Source organism: Ursus arctos, unplaced genomic scaffold (genome assembly GCF_023065955.2).
Source record: "Ursus arctos isolate Adak ecotype North America unplaced genomic scaffold, UrsArc2.0 scaffold_17, whole genome shotgun sequence".
NCBI lineage: Eukaryota > Metazoa > Chordata > Mammalia > Carnivora > Ursidae > Ursus > Ursus arctos.
Genome location: NW_026622841.1, coordinates 25,372,431 through 25,387,204, shown reverse-complemented (window position 1 = coordinate 25,387,204; position 14,774 = coordinate 25,372,431). Strand labels below are relative to the sequence as shown.

Genomic DNA, 14,774 nt, shown 5'->3' with positions numbered 1-14,774 from the left:
CCAATTTTTAAAATGGGCAAAGCATCTAAATAGACATTTCTTGAAAGAAAATTTATCAATAGTCAGTAAGCCCATGAAAAGATTCAGAACATCAGGGAAATGCAAATCAAAACCATCACACCGACTAGAATGGCCATCTCCCAAAAGACAGAGGGGGTGGCAAAGATGCGCAGAAGTTGGAACTTTTATACGGTGCTGCGGTCACTTCGGAAAACAAATTATCAGCTCCTCAAAATGTTAAACATAGAGTTGCTGTGTGATGCCGCAGTTCCACTCCATCCAAGGAATATAGCCAAGAGAGAAGAAGACACGTGCCCACAACCTGTACAGGAAGTATTCGCATCACTATTGGTCATAATGGCCAGACAATGGGAACAACCCAAACGCCCACCAATTGATGAATGGATAGATAAAATGTGGTGTCTGAACACAATGCAATACTATTCAGTGATAAAAAGGAGTGAAGTATTGATACATGCTACAACATGAATAAATCTTGAAATCATTCTGCTAATCAAAAGAAGCCAATCACAGAAGACCGCGTATTATATCATTATATTTATATGAAATGTCTACAACAGGCAAATCTACAGAAAGTAGATTAGTAGTTGCCTGGGGCTGGGAGGATGGAGGGAGATGGGAAGTGAGTGCAAGAAGGTACAAGATTTCTTTCGGGGTGATAAAATGTTCTGAAATTGATTGTGATGATAGTTGCACGACTCTGTGAACATACTAAAAACCATTGAATTGCACAATTTAAGGGAGTGAATTGTGTAGTATGTGAGTTATATTTCAATAAAGCTGTTTCTTGAAAACAGTGTCATACCCACTTCCTTATTCTGGGTAGGATTGGGTCATTGCTTTCTTACATTTCACGTTTTCCATTCTTTTCCTCTTTCCCTATTTGTAATCCCGCGCGTCTATCTGGATTTGTTTCTTATGTCTGGTCTGGTGATCTCTCTCCCTCTCTCTCTCTCTTTCTCTTTTCCTTTCTCTTTTTTGTCTCTTATCCCTCCCCTACTTCATTTCTTTCTCTCACCAAGAAGTGCTGCCTTTGCAGATTTGCTCACATAGAAAGCTGGTAAGTCATCAAGCAAGCGGCTTTTCAGTGAGTCAGTGACCTTCAGGGCTTCCCCCTTGTCACAGTTATGGGTTACCCAAGTATGTTTGGCACATCACATCGATTGTGTCTTCAAAGAAGAACAAGTGGGGAGACCTCCTAAGGCAGAGAAAGCGTATGGTCAAGTTGATTCCTCGGCAGATGGAACCACTTAGGAAAAAGACTTTTCTGAGATCTTCTCTTACCCGGGTACACTGTTTTCTAAAGGAGGCCAACTCGAGTAAGGCAATGATGACGCAGGGGACACTGGATGAAAGCAGGAAGACTGAGTGGCCCAAATGTGGCAGGTCGCGTTTCCCAAAGGGGGTGACAGCACTATTTCTGATCCCACATGCTCTTCCAAACTCTTGGACAATCCTCTTTAAAAAGTAGAATCTAATTCCCCTCCCTTTGAATACTGCTCACCCTTGGGGTCTCTCTTCTAAAGAAGAGAACGCAGCGGAAGGGATTCTTGTACTTCCCGATGCTCAGTTAGAAAAGCTGATATGGCTTCCACCTGGTGCTCTCCCCTTCTCCCTCGCCCATTCTCTCTCCCTTTCTCTCTCTCCCTCCGGCTCTCGATCTCTCTGTCCCTCTCTTCCTTTCTTATGTCTGATCTGGTGATCTCTCTCCCTCCCTCTCTCCCTCCTTGTTAGGAGGAAAGCCAAGCCTCATGGACAAACTACACTTGTGTGTTCCGGCCAACAATGACCTAAGGTCTTAGCCCACAGCCAGAATTAGCCTCCAGACAAGTGCAGGAGGGAAGAAGGGAGGAAAAGACAGAAGGAAAGAAGGAAGGAAGGAAGGAGGAAGCTTTCACACGATCTCAGTTCCCAGCTTCCACACGCACCCAGCTGACAAGGAAAAGACACGCTATCCCTGGTGAGTCCGCTCCAAATTGCAGATTCCTGAGATATTAGTTACCTATTACTACTAACAAATTACCCCATAACTTTGTGGCTTGAAACAACATTTATGTTCCCACAGCCTCTGTAGACCAGGCATCTGGACATAGCTTAGCTGGGTCCTCTGCATCAGGGTGTTGCAAAGGCTGTAATCGAGGTGTTGGCCGGGGCTTTAATCATCTCCAGGTGCCACTGGGAAAGGCCCTGCTCCCTCCTGTGGTTGCTGGCAAGATCGCCTTCCGTTCTGTCATGTGGGCCTCATATCACATGGCGGCTTACTTCATGCAAGCCATGGCAATACAGCCAAAAATGGTAGCAAGATGGAAGCCACAGGCTTCTAACCTGATCACAGAAGTGACATCCCCTCATTTTCACCATATCCATTCATTGGGAGAAAGTCGCTATGTCCAGCACACGTAAGGGCAGAGGATCAGACAAGGGTGAGACTGCCAGGAGCCATAATCAGAAGCTGCTTTAGCCCTTAGCAAAATCAATGTCATGTCAATTTAGTCCACTAGGGTTGGGGATGGTTTGATTTTAGGTAACCGGAAAACACCAAAACACAGGGAGACGGAAGAGCTGGGTAGGAAAACTGTATTTGTTGGATATTTACTATGTGCCAGGATCATTTTACAGATGGGAAAACTGAGGCTTAGAGTTTAGTAATTTGCCACCGCTATTCATGGCAGAATGGGAATGAAAACTTGTTCATAGCCATAGCCCATGACCTTTTCACTTTCCCTCTCTTTCCTGTCCTCTGAAGAGAAACAATTCCAAACCATTTGAATATCGAATAACGTTTTACCCATGGCTTTTTTTTTAATCCCTAAATTTAACCAGCAGAGATTATTTCTAGCTACACTCCCCACCCATACTCCTTCAACTCTCAGTTATGAAGGACTTTCCTCTTAACGCAAATTCTGTATTTTATAAAGCTGGCAGAACAGGCCCACTATGCTTAGCTGGATTTTCCTCCATAAAAACAAGCTTTCTGAAATACTATTATTGCTTACCCACGGTGAGGACATAGATTCCAGGAAGTTGGTTTCAAAGGCTAAAAAAAGAACATGAGGCAGACATCTGCTTGAGTCGAGAAGAATGTAAAACCCAACTGCTCCCGTTGCTGGTGTGACCAGCCCCGCCCCACCCCCTGCCAACAGTCCCTCGGGAGGGGCTTCAGGCTGAACACAGAACAAAACTCTGTGTTTGTTGATTTTTAGTTCCAGGATAGGAGGGAGGCTGACTTTTAACTGCAAAACTTTTTGCACAGTTTTTAAACATCAAATGTGCTTGTTAATTACCTTTAAAAATAACTGTTTAAAAACTAATCTAGATGAGAGATTTCTATTAAGGGAAACTGAGATATTTGCCAGGTTGGATTCCATGATTGTTGTGTCCTCCTGCGTGCTGATTCTGGGATGCCCTGCATGTGGTCAGGACCGATTCCATCCTCGGGCTTGGGAACTCAGCAGGGGCTTAAGGAGCAGACAGATGGTCCCTTCAGGAGCACCCTGCCTGGTAGGGAGACAAGGAAGGCTTTTCCAGAAGCAGCAGAATAACCCAAAGCCAAACCCTCAATGCTCAGGGTTGTATGATATTCTAAAAGATTAACCAGTCCTCACTCTTCTGCAATCCACAGTGATAATGATGGTAATCATAATGCGAATTACTGTGCATTAATTGGAGTGCTTAGTCCCTTAATATTTAATTATTGACATGATTGGAATTAGGCCTGCCATTTTCTTATTTGTTATCTGTCTCCTCTGTTTTTGTTTTTTTATTCCCCCTTTCCTTCCTACTTTGGGCCATTTAAATATATTTTAGAATTCCGTTTTAATATATCTAGTGGCCTGTTAAATATAAATATTTACATTGTTTTTTAGAGGTCGCACTAGGGATTATAGCATACACCCTTGATTTTTCAGTGACTATTACACTATTTCTCATAAGATGTAGAAACTTTACAACTGTACAGTGCCATCATTTATCCCTTAAACTAGCCCACCCCCAGCATTGTTTATGCTGTACTTGTCACATGTATTACATCTCTGTATACACTATTCTAATTTCTTTTTAAAATAATCATATGTTTTTTAAAGAAATCAAAAGGAAAAAATAGTTTTATATATTTACCCAGATATTTACCATTACTGATGTTCTTTATTCCTTCCTGGAGGTTCAAGCTTCCCTCTGGTATAATTTCCCTTCAGCTTGAAGAGTTTGTTTTTGCCTTTCTTCCAGTGAAGATCTGCTGGCAATGTAAAAGAATGTTTACTTCACTTTCTTTTTTGAGGGATATACTGGCTGGGTATAGAATTCTAGGTTGACAATTTTTCCCTTTGGCATTTTAAAGATGTCATTCCACTATTTTCTGGCTTCCATATTGTCTCATAAGAAGTCAGTGGGTATCAAAATTACTGTTGCCCACTCTGTCATGTGTTATTTTTCTCTAGCTGCTTTCAAATATTCTCTTTCTCTCTAGTTTTCAGTATTCTGATTATAATGTATCCAGATGTGGTTTTCCTTACATTTATCTTTCTTGGGGTTCACTGGATTTCTTGAACCTATGAATTTATGCCTTTACCAGATTTGGGCAGTTTTCAGCCATTACTTCTTCAAATATTTTTTCTGCCCCATTCTTTCTCTCCTTTCCATATGAGACTTTAATAACATAGATGTGAGAACTGTGATAGTATCCTCCAAATCCTGGAGGTTTTGTTCATTTTTTTTCAATCTTTCTTTCTCTTTCTTCTTCAGATTGGATAATTTCTATTGATGTACCTTTACAGTCACTGATTCTTTTTTCTGTCATCTCTATTCTGCTATTAGTCCTGAAAGTAAGGATTTTCACTATTGGTGAAAGAAATTACAAATAAACAGGAGAGAGAAAGGAAGGCTGGAATAAATTCAGTTGTATTAGATTCGTGTTGGAGATATCAGTAGAAACTCATTTATAATGATGATGAGAGACAGAGAGAGATGGGTTCATGTGACTTAGTATATATACATACATTCCTAAATCTATTCACCGAAATGATTTAGAAACAATAACACCCCAATAGCAATGAGAACACCTAGTGCTCAGATCTTGGTTTCTAAATACCACTCTCCAAGAAAAGGAACCAGGGTTCCTCGGAGAAATGGTGGTCTGTTCCAGGGCTGGGGCAGGAAAAATACAAGACAAACTTAGAGCATTCTGCAGTACCTGAAAGTAAGGAAGTGCTCAAAAAAATTATGGGAGCATGTCAAAGGACACAGGCCATTCTGAAAAGTCTCCCAATATATTATATCTCCAAATAACAAAATAAATATCTTTTGGCCCATCCTGGTATGAACAAATACTTGAATAAATAAATGAATGGGGTGGGGGTGAATGAGATGCCTCCTCCTTCATGAGAACTAGTAAACGTAGAATGAAGTGGTGGAATAGAAAATCACCATTAGGAAATCCCAGTAACAATGGCTACAGGCAAGATCCACCAATGAATACTCAAATTAGTGGGTGAAAGTTTAAGGAAAAAAAAGGATATAACTTCAAAATATCTTCCTCGAAATATTTCTTAATTACTGTGGTGGAATATATTCACGAATTCTTTGATACTCCTCCCTTCACGAGGTGGACCTTAATTTCTCCCCCCATGACTGTGGGCTGACTTTAGGCTCTCCTCCAACGAATAGACTATAAAAAGAGAAAAATGCTAACTCTATAGTGGAGAAATCTGGCAGACACCACCTTAACCAAGCACTTGAGATTAATATCGCCAGTAATAAGACATATTGACATCATATACCCTGTGACATGATGCAGTGAGAAGGACATGCCACCTCTGAGTATTCTTCCCCTAAATCTGTAATATCAGCCTACTTGTGAGAAAACTTGTGAGAAAACATTTTACTGAACCAAGTTCGGAAAATTCTATGAAATTTCAAAATTTCTATGAAATTTCAAAAAATACCAATAGTCCTAAAAAGTGGCAAGGTCATGAAAGAGAAGGACAGAATGGGGAACTGTCACAGACTAGAGGTAACTAAGGTCAATGTGAAGATTAAAGCAATGTGGTATCCTGGATTAGAGCTGGAACAGAAAAAGAATATTGGTAGAAAAGCTGAGAAAAATCTACCTTTGAGGTGTAAAACTTCTTCAGCATTGGGACAGAGTTCTTCTACACCCAAGGGCTTAGTGTAAAGCTTTCAACACTGACTTCTGGATGTGTTCAAGTCAGACATAACCATAGTCATAACAGCTGCCATTTACTGCATCCTGAATGTATGTCAGATATTCAGTTTGGTGCCTGACGTACGATTGGTCATTTATTCCTCTCCACAACATCATCAACTCCATGATAGAGGTGAGATATTGAGCACAGAGATGCACAGTAATTGCCCAAGGTCACACAGCTAGTCATTACAGAAGCCAAGAATTGAACACAGGAAGTTTGGCTTCCACGCTCACACTATTTATCTATCATGCTTGGTCTGCAGGAGTATTTATCAAATTACTGCCTTCGGGAATTAGGTAGCTGAGCTCTGCTACAAGAATACTTTGACTCATCAAAAACAAGAACCACAAAATACTAAAGGAAGAAATACTTAGATAATTCTTTCCAAAGTGGCACAATCTATACCCTTATTTCCCCAGCTGTAGTCAGCCTCCAGCCGCCTCCTGGATTCCGCCCTCACTGCCGTAACCTGTACTCTTAGTCACTTAATATCTTTCAAATCAATTCAATTGTTTTGCTTAAGTAAATTATTTTAAAAGGAAAGTGACCTCATGTCACTATTGTAAATGGAAAAGAGTATCATTTACCTTAGGTAAATGGTAACCTAAAAATAAAGACCATAGAAACAAAACAATGTCAATAAATTACAGTTAGATGCTAGCATCTGCCAAAGGCTCTGAGCCTCAATGCGCGATGTTCTCTTGGATGAAACAGAGGAGATCCAGCAAGTGTTAGAGAGGCGTCAGGACAGACCGGCACCAAAAGTAGATCAGAACTATTACCAAAAAAAAAAAAAAAAACTGAAAAAAAAAAAGAAAAGAAAAAGTTTTCTCTGTAATTTGGGATAAGATGACAGAAACCCCAAAGGAACAATGGCTTAAGCAAAATGGAAACTTACTTCTGTCTCACAGAGAAGTCCAGAGGTAGTTGGATTGGGACAGGTGTGACACCCCACAGTGTCGTGAAGAGAGACTTTCTATTTTGTGGTCCCATTAGGTGTGGCTTACAAGGTCACTTCAAGGCCAAGATTGCTGCTCCAACACCAGCCATCACATCTGCCTTCCAGAGAGCAGCAAGAAGGAAAGGGGAAGAAAAAGAAACACTCCCTCTCTTTAAGAAAACGTCCTCACTGTTGCTCGCATCCCGTTGGCTAGGACTTAGTCACATAGCCAGGGAGCCAGAGAAAAGTAGCCTTTGTGTGGGGCAGCTAAGTGCCTAACTTTAACAAAAGGGAGGGAATTCTATCATTACGAAAAAAGAGGGAAATGGATGGACGACAGCCATGTCTGTGATTTCGTGGCTCACCATGCTGCACCAGTGTGCCTCCAGGACCACCTGACGTGGACCGCCCGAGTCAGCCCAAGCCCAGACCTTAAGCAGACCGCTCTGCCTGCCTCTGAAGCTGGCCCCCCCGGCTGCTCCTCTGAACACCTCCCGAGCTGGGGAAGGCACTTCTCTTTCCCCACGAAGGTTATATTGTGTTACTAGGCCCCTTCAAGCCAGCCCTGCCCTGAGTCCACTTCCTACAGGCGTGGCATGGTGCCGTCACTGAGAAGGGAGCACGGCTTACAGAATCAGTCAGACCGGGCTTTGCTTTCCGACCGTGCCCCTCTCCTGCTGTGCCGGCCACCACTGAGTCACCCTCGGAGACTCTTCCTCCCTGATCCTGACACCGCAGTGCCAGAGGCAGAGGTCCTGGCCACGCGCTGGAAGAATCCATGGCCACAGATCCAGTTATAGGCTGTAAATAATTCTGTCCCGATGTTCAAGGAGTCGCACTTCTTAGGGGGAAGGTACCCCATGTGCAACACAAAGAGGTATTCAAAAGTCATTCTCAAAGTAAAGATATATACAGAAATTGCCAAGGATGATCTTAGCAACTGGCAACAAATTAGAGATGGAAACCCTTTCATAGCAGATGACCTTCAGTTGTAACCAGAGGAGGGAGGATATGGCATGACTCGGGGAGGGAGGGAAGTTAGGGGACGCAGTGGTTGATGAAGACGGGTCACAGATGCTGGGCTCCCCATCACCCGCGCAAATGGATCACTGAGCCAAAGGGCACCAATCCAGCGTAGGGCTGGGGTCACGGGCTTTTAGAGCAGTCAGCAATCTGGGGGCCTCAGCCCAGTTGTTCTCCACCTCTTGAGAATCAAAGATGCCTTTTAATAAGACCACCCCAAAAGACTTCTATTTGAAGAGTTGCTTGCCAATTAAATCATACAAATCAGAATTAATTCATGTTTCCTGCCCTTTTCACCTAAGAGGGTCAGGTGAGCACGGACAAAATCACGGGACCAAGGTGGGCTGACGGGTGCCTGACAGGTGGGTGTCCTGCTCAGGCTCATGATGGAGAAAAACCCACCACTTCATATGAGAGTTTTAAACACCAAAAAACAGCTGGTCAGCCAGCGCAGCTCTTGGCCTCTTTTACCTTCTTTGCAGATCTCCCACCCCCCTCCCAGTCGGGAAAGAGCTAATAATCTTCCTGTCCAAGCCCCTCGATTTACTGGTGGGAAAACCAGGACCCAGACGGGGAAATGGCTTGGCCAAGGCCGCACAGCTCTGGCTGGACAGCTGGCGTTGGAATATGTGGTTGCGGACCTAACTGGTGGCCCTGTCCTTCCCACCCCTACACGCTCCAGGTGTCCAGCCGACAGTCCGACAGCACAGCGTGGGAACCAATGCCGGCAGAGTCGCAGGAGCAGGGGGGTTGCTCCCAAGGCAAGAAGTCAAGACTCATCCCCACCCAAGGATATAAAGCAGAAAGGACGCCTAGATCAGAAGGCCAAGGCCGCGCCAAAATGCCGAAGGTGCCGTAAATTAAGCCGCCAAACGTGCCAGACTTGTTCTAATTACCCAGCATGCTGACAGCATGTCTGAAGGCTGCGGTCTTTATGACGAGTCCCATGACATTAATTTGGCTTGTTATATGATCTTGTACAGGTGATAAGTGAAAGTATTGTTTTCCCCAAATACCATCTAGATCCAGCTCAGAGCAGACCACCCAGAAAGCAGTTGTCGCCGGTCATGCTTAATAGAAGAATAAATTGCAATGTTTTTCCTCCCGGCCCCTGAAGAAATCCCTGATTCCTTCATGTAAAGCGTCAAACATCCCGTGACAGCGTTGGGGAAATCAAGCGTGAGCTCGGTTTTCTTAGCAGCTGTGTGACCTTGAGCAAGCCACGGCTCTCGGGGTCCCCAGCTCCTCCATCATAGAGGGGTAATATTAGTCCCTGGATTAGTTTGCTGCGGCTGTCAGAAAGAAGTCCTGCAGACCAGGGAGTTCAGCAGCAGAAGCATACTGTCTCCCAGTGCTGGGTACCGGAAGTCCAAGAGCCGGGTGTCCACAGGGCTGGTTCCCCCGGGGACGGTGGGGGCATCTGTCCATGACCCTGCCGTAGTGTCCAGCGTGGTCTTGGGCCTTCCTTGGCTTGTAAACACATCACTCCGACCTCCAACTTCATCTTCACAGGGCGCTTTCTGTGTGTGCACCTGTCTCCATGTCTCCCCTTCTTATAAGGACTCGATCATCTCGGAGAAGGGCCCACCCGTCTTAACTGTTCCATCAGCAATGATTCCATTCCCAAATCGGGTCACGTTCTGAGGTTCTGGGGGTTAGGACTTTAACATACGAATTGGGGGGGACCCAATTCAACCCATAACTATTCCCCTCCCCCCCCCCCATCTCTGCAAGGCCTACAAGCATCACAGAAGGCCATGCACATGAAAGTATGCAGGGGTAGATAAAGCAGACAGGATGGATGAGACCATGGGGTCTCTTCAGGCCATGGGGGCCCCAGGGATGTGATCATAGCACCTCCAAGAGGCCGGAGCCTTGGGGTGCCAGGGGTTCATGGTCATTCTGGAGCCCTCGGCAGAGAGCCCTGGTAGGGGTTTGGGGACAGCGTGCCCATGATCCCCTGAAACTCTTGGTGTAAAAAGTGTTTTCAGAGGCAGGGCCTGTCGGTTGGTCTGCAACTGGCTGGGGAGCCTTTGCTTTCTTTCCTGCCTCAGCCAAGGGTCTGCTGCGACCTACAGCAAATTTGCTTTAAACGGACTCTCTGTGCCTCCAGTGAGCATGCACACGCGTTAGGACTGAAACAGAAAGGACTGCTGCTAAAATAACTCAATCCCCTGTGTGGCCAGAGGGTTGCCCTTTCCTGCCGCCACACAGAAATAGGATGTGGTCTGTCTGTGCCAAGTAGCCCAGTTCAGCAGAGGTTGAGGGTCACCTGCCCCCGGAGCTGCCCCGGCTCCCCTCTCCAGCCGCCTGGGCCACCCTCTCTGCCTGCGCTCCCTCCCTCCTGGGACACAGGAGGTCGGAGCAACTTGTCCCGGGTCCCGCAGACAAGTGGCAGAGCCAGCATTCAGACCCAGCCAGTGTGGATCCCAAACAGCACACTTGCCTCACGCTGACACGGAGCCCCCCACGCAGACCAAAGGTCCTCGGGGTACGAGGTGGTGTTAAGGAAAGGACTCCACGGAGAGGCTTAGCCTGGGAGAAGTGTGGACGTTCCCACTTCGTGCTTTAGATTTTTCCAACTAAGTGCCTTGAAGAAGAGGGGGCAAGTCCTGGGGAGGAAAGACCGAACCTGGGACAGGTGAGCCATTTGGAGCGGGGCGGCGGGGGGGAGCCCCCTCCTCTTGGAGAGGTCTAAGTAGCTTTTTGCATGAATTGATTGATTTTACGGGAAACATCAAGCATATAGACAAGCACAAACCATAAAAATCCTGCCACTATCTGGCTTTATCAAATGGAACACTAAACCATATTTACTTCAGATTTTCACTTCTAAGAAACGGAACAAAAGCTGAGCTCGGGTGTCCTGTGGACTACTCCGCCATCCTTCTCCTCCCAGAAGAAGCCGCTATCATGCAGGGTTCACCATCCGCATGAACATTTGCATAATTCCAGTGCACACTTACGTATCCGCGTGCATTTTGTAGTGCCGATCTGTAGGTTCTCAAGCTTGGCCCCCGTGGCATCATACCAGCCGTTCCTTGCATGGCTTGTTTTTTCCACTCAGTCTTATGGCTTTGTAACCATGTTGATACACGTGGCTGTGGTTCCTTCATTGTCACTGTTAAATAAACAGGCCACAATGTCAAAATTTTATTTTCGGGTTGTTTCCCATTTTTTTTTTTAATGTCACAAATGATCTTAGAAGAAGATTCCCCTACTGCCAAGGCTCCCGTGCTCCGCTGTGGCATAGACCAAGAAGTGGGGACGCCTGGGGCAATGAGGCAGGGGCAGCTTCAGCCCTTCTAACTATTGCCAAACTGCTCGGAAAAGTATTTCGCCAATTTATACTCCCACTTGTAAACGTTTGAACTCACCCCATCCTTGCCTACACTTAGTATTATCAGACTTTTACATTTTTACCAAGCTCATGGACATGAAATGGTGACTCACCGGGATTTCAATTTGCATTTCCCTTTATTAGCAGTGAGATTGAGTGGCTTTTCGTGGTTTTACTGTAAGGCCCCGAATCTTTAGGTGTCCCCCCCACCCCGTGAGATTCAGGGGGAAGTGCAGAATAGCCTGAATTTAAGTCTTTGTCAGGGCTCTCATAACTCCAGACACTCTCCTAGCCCCGAGGTAAGATATTCCCCGTTGCCTGAACAGCCTGGAGTCGTTGATCTTGCGGAGGCTGAAGGGGAAGTGAGAGAGGAGAAGAGGCCTGTTCCACCCCATCCATTCACGGAGGCTGGGACTCAGAGCAGCACTCCGGGTGTTGACCCACGGCGTGGGAGGGCAGACCACTGTGGAGCTCCTCGGGAATGGCGCAGGAGCCCATGACAGCACAGGAACCTTCTGGAGAGAATATAAACAAGAGAAACAGTAAGATCAAGAGACTGCTTCCCTCTTGAGCAGAAACCACAGGGAAATTCTGGGTGATATGCTCTAAGTAAACTCTAGGGAAATGTAACAGACCGATCGAAAAGTACACAGTTTTAAGTGCTCAGCCCAATCAATTTTCATAGAGTGAATGTATTTGTGTAATCACCACCCTGCTCTAGAAAAGAATATCACCAGCACCCCGAAATTTCCTCTCGTCTCCCCTACAAGCTCCCTCACTACTCCCTCTCCCCTCCAAGGTAGGGCTACCTTTACACTTTGCAATAGATTATTCTGGCTATTGGAGGGTAGGAGAACTATGTTCTCTGGATCTTCCCTTAAACCTCACTAGGGAAGTTACCTGAAGTCTTAGGTCATCATAAACCATAGGAATGTTGAACTATTTGAGCATATAGCCTCCAAGCATAGCAAGGTGGCTGAGGTCCCATGCTGCGGCCTCCCAGAGGGAGGGAGGTTGGTGGTGGGGACAGGGGTGGAGCCCTGGGCTGGGGAGTGGCTCGGGGCAGTGATCATTTACTAACTGGCAGGACGGTTGGCTCTTCTGACATGTTACTACCCAGCATGGACTTGCTATGTGTGCAGCCGAGGCTCGGCAGAGGGTGTGAGAGAAATGAAGCCACTTAGAGGCTTCTGCTGTGCAGGGGAGGGAGGGCGGTGGCTTGGTGTGACTGTGGAGAGACAGACAGAGAAATGAATGGCTTGTCAGGATATATTTTGGTGGAAGAATTTACAGGACCTGGTGATGGATTGGAGGCGGGGGTAAAGGTGAATGAAGGAGGTCGTGAAGGACAACGCCTAGGGTTCTGGTACATTGGCCAAGACGGGGTTGGTGCCCAGACGAGGAGCAGAGTGAGGGTGAAAATCAGGAGCTCTGACTGGGACATGTTACATCCGAGGTGCCTCCAAGCCCAGCATGTGGAAATGTCACATAGAGAACTGGAAATAGAGTTTTGGAGCTGAAAGAAAGATCTGGATTGAAGATGTAAGCCTGGAGTCACTGGCTTATGAAAGCTGCTTAAGACCGTGGACGTCAATGAGATTCCTAAGGAGAAAACCCAAGGACCTGTTAAATAACCTCGAAGTGTGTTAATGATATGAAGGCTGTTTTTAAGAGTCCTTATCTTTTAGACAAATATACCAAATGTTTACATGCGAAATAATGGGTAGTATGGGATTTACCTCGAAGTAAACCAGGGGAAGAATGACCATTATGAACATGTAGGCCTTAAGCTGGTAATTGTTGAAGATGGGTGATGAGTACATAAAGGGTTCATTATACAATTCTTTCTATTTTTATCTATGTGGGAAATTTTCTATACTGAAAAGATTGAAAGAAAAACAAGGATGTAACATAGAGCCGCGAAGACCTCTGGCATTTGGCAGTCCGATGAGGGAACGTGGAAAAGCCCGCAAAGGAAACAGAGGAAGAAAGCCAACCAGTAGAATGGGGTCCCTGAAGTTAACAAGAAGGAGGGACCAAAGAAGGAACAAGATGGCAACCGGCCTATTAGGGACTCAGGGGGCAAGTCGGACAGATGTTTAGTTGTGGCTGCTGGGTTTAACAATATGGAGGCCACTGGTGACCCCAGCAAAGGCAGTGCCGAGAAAGCAGGTTTAGGGTCAGGCGTCCACCTGGAGTGAGCTAAGGTCAGGAGACGTGAGAGAGGGCAGGAGCATGTGTGGAAAGCTCTTTGACAAGCCTGACTGGGGACGCGAGCAGAAGGCAGGCAGCTGGGAGTAAGGTCTTCTTTTGCAACGGGGGAGACAGACATTTTGATCCAAGAGAGAAGGAGAAATCAAGGCACGGGGCTCCAAGGGAGCCCTAGCCTCTTGTTACGGGAGGGAAGGGGAGAAGCCCGTTCTGAAAGAGCCCGGCAGGAAGGCTCGCAGGCCAGTGCCCAGCTGGTGGCTGCTCTTCCGTCTTCCTGGAGCAGGACATTGGGTCCCCCGATGCGCAGGATGGAAGCGCACATAGGACAGTCGGGGAGAGTGCGGTCTGCTTGAGACGGTCGTGGAGAATGAGCCGTGGGCCTGTCACAGGAACCCCGTCAGACTGTCCCCTCCCCAGTCACCGCTTTGTGAATGTGGATTCTAATTCTTGTTACAAACTGCTCACCGATGCTGCCGGAGGACCGGGACGAGGGAGCCGGGAAGGAACACATCACCGCACTCGGGTTGGAAGTCATTGTGACACCGAAGAGAGTGGACCCGTGCCCTCGGAGCTAGAGGCCACCTGTGAACAAGAGACAGGGTCAGGTCTGACTCAAGACAAGGTCCCAGGAGCGACGGCTGTCCCCACGCTTGGCAATGATGTGTGAAAACACCGTAACTCCGAACTGGGGATATCAAAGAGCAAAGTAGCCGCAATGATTGGCTTGATTCCATATTTCACAATAAAACATTTTTACCTTTTCTCTTTTTCCATAAACTGTGTATTTATAATCGGGCAGAAGGAACAGAGATGGGTGAGAGTTTCTGGCTAACGACTAGCACTTCTCTCTTGGTTTTTCTTTATTGCTTTAGAAAATTGATCTTAACTATTTTTCATTACCTCCCCCTTTTAAAGGCTGATACACCCCCCCCAACTGGCTGTCTCCCCCCAGCCGGCAGTGCGTGTATTAAACAATGAAAGTAGCCACAAGCCCGTAGGCACGTAAGGCCCTGCACTTTCTAGGCTATGTCGTCAG

General features: G+C 46.3%; 2 long non-coding RNA genes across 2 annotated transcripts in view; one reads left to right on the top strand and one right to left on the bottom strand.

The window, feature by feature from the left end:
- LOC113253393 (uncharacterized) overlaps positions 1-14,462 on the bottom strand; it is a 72,422-nt gene extending 57,960 nt beyond the window's left edge. The window contains exons 1-4 of the long non-coding RNA XR_003315388.4: positions 14,204-14,462; positions 11,154-12,042; positions 4,150-4,252; positions 3,018-3,519 (exon numbers count right to left, since the gene is read on the bottom strand). This is a non-coding gene — a long non-coding RNA (uncharacterized LOC113253393). The remainder of the gene's footprint in view (positions 1-3,017; positions 3,520-4,149; positions 4,253-11,153; positions 12,043-14,203) is intronic.
- On the top strand, positions 1,687-11,343 carry LOC130543927 (uncharacterized). The gene is made up of 2 exons (XR_008959699.1): positions 1,687-1,981; positions 8,870-11,343. It is a non-coding gene; the product is annotated as an uncharacterized LOC130543927 (long non-coding RNA).
- Positions 14,463-14,774: the final 312 nt, after the last annotated feature.